This window comes from Coregonus lavaretus (assembly GCF_964263955.1).
Source record: "Coregonus lavaretus genome assembly, chromosome: 31".
Taxonomy (NCBI): Eukaryota; Metazoa; Chordata; class Actinopteri; order Salmoniformes; family Salmonidae; genus Coregonus; species Coregonus lavaretus.
Genome location: NC_140018.1, coordinates 3,476,640 through 3,477,435, shown reverse-complemented (window position 1 = coordinate 3,477,435; position 796 = coordinate 3,476,640). Strand labels below are relative to the sequence as shown.

The 796-nt window shown below is 36.7% G+C and overlaps 1 protein-coding gene across 1 annotated transcript in view; it reads right to left on the bottom strand.

Moving 5' to 3' along the window:
• The window catches only part of LOC311106404 (zinc finger protein DPF3-like), a gene marked incomplete at its 5' end in the record, with an annotated part of 19,219 nt that continues 18,423 nt past the window's right edge, over positions 1-796 (bottom strand). Inside the window, one exon of the mRNA XM_084148734.1 lies at positions 1-796. This exon is cut by the window's right edge and continues 202 nt beyond it.

The following is a 796-nucleotide window of genomic DNA, read 5'->3' as shown; positions in this document are numbered from 1 at the left end:
CCACTTTGACATTAGAGTATTTTGTGTAGATCGTTGACAAAAAAAATGACAATTAAATCAATTTTTATCCCAGCTTGTAACACAACAATATGTGGGAAAAGTCCAGGGAGGGGTGTGAATGTTTTCTGGAGGCACTGAATGTTTCTCTCTATGGTCTATGTTTGCAGTCCTATACTTTAACAGTTTCCTACATCGATATACAAAATGTGATTCAACAACATGTAAACCCTCTTGTATGGTAACACATTAACAGACAACAGGGTCTAGAGACCAGAGCTTGGAGGGAAACAGGGTTGCCACCATTTTGCATTGCTTCTTCTTACAAACAAAGAATCCATCCATAGTAACAGTCACAATAACCAGAAATGCATAAATAAGACCAGTTTTAAATTAATAACTGTTTAGATCATTGTCATGAGGTACTTTTAGTATCCTAGTAACCACAAACATGGCTAAGATCCAACTGAAATTAAATAATTGCTGCAATGACCCCTAACGGGGATAGCATTACACATAAATAAAAGTCCTGTGAGTAACGCTATTTCAAATATTCAATATGTCTTGGTGCAATATGAAAGAACGTCACTGTGAAATCTTAACACGGAGAGGACTGGAAACTGAAATTTAAACAAACGGACACAAATTCTCCCTGTTCCGGTATATAATGCATTTTTGACCTCAGCACAAACATCTCTAGCTAGCTAACAGTCAGAAGACACTACAGGGTAGAACACCATAGTGTCAAACACTGTGTAGCAAGATTACTATTTGAGGGTTTTCTTTGTGTTTTTATAGC